The sequence below is a fragment of the Hemibagrus wyckioides genome, linkage group LG26 (genome assembly GCF_019097595.1).
Source record: "Hemibagrus wyckioides isolate EC202008001 linkage group LG26, SWU_Hwy_1.0, whole genome shotgun sequence".
NCBI classification, from domain to species: domain Eukaryota; kingdom Metazoa; phylum Chordata; class Actinopteri; order Siluriformes; family Bagridae; genus Hemibagrus; species Hemibagrus wyckioides.
This window is the reverse complement of record NC_080735.1, coordinates 15,479,149-15,479,724: the sequence shown is the minus strand read 5'-3', so window position 1 is coordinate 15,479,724 and position 576 is coordinate 15,479,149.

Sequence of the window (576 nt, the reverse complement as noted above, 5' to 3'; positions counted from 1 at the left end):
TGTCGCTCACCCAAACAGTAACATACAAATAGCTCTTTGTTATAACCAGCCTTGTTTTTCTTCTAGTGTGTTATGTGTTAGATCATCAGAGTAACACATGCACTTTGTTTTAACACCGTTAGAGCTGAGACTTTTTGTTCATGTTGCAAACATGTTCTTCTTTAAGACACAGATTTTTAGGCTCTCTCTCTCTCTCTCTCACACACAAACACACACACTCAGACAGCTCTCACACTCCAAACCCCTGCCTTCAGGTTCCCTGTGCTGAACAGCATGCTGAAAAAGAGACCTGAAGAACAAGCCAGACTTGTCCCCCACCACCACCCGACCGCTCCGTCTTTAAGGATGAGAAGATGAAAGATCCGTAACCTACACGGTGTAAAAAAAAAAAAAGAGAAGATGGAAATGTGTTTCATCCCTCAGGGCCTCACAAAGACAGCAGCCGGTGTCTCGGACAGCACCGAGGGGAGAAGTACGGCAGCCTAACCCAGGTATGAGCTGTAAGATGCCTGCTCGCTCAGATCCTTTTTTTATTGGATTACGCTGCATGGAACTTTAAAATGTCTTTGGCATTTT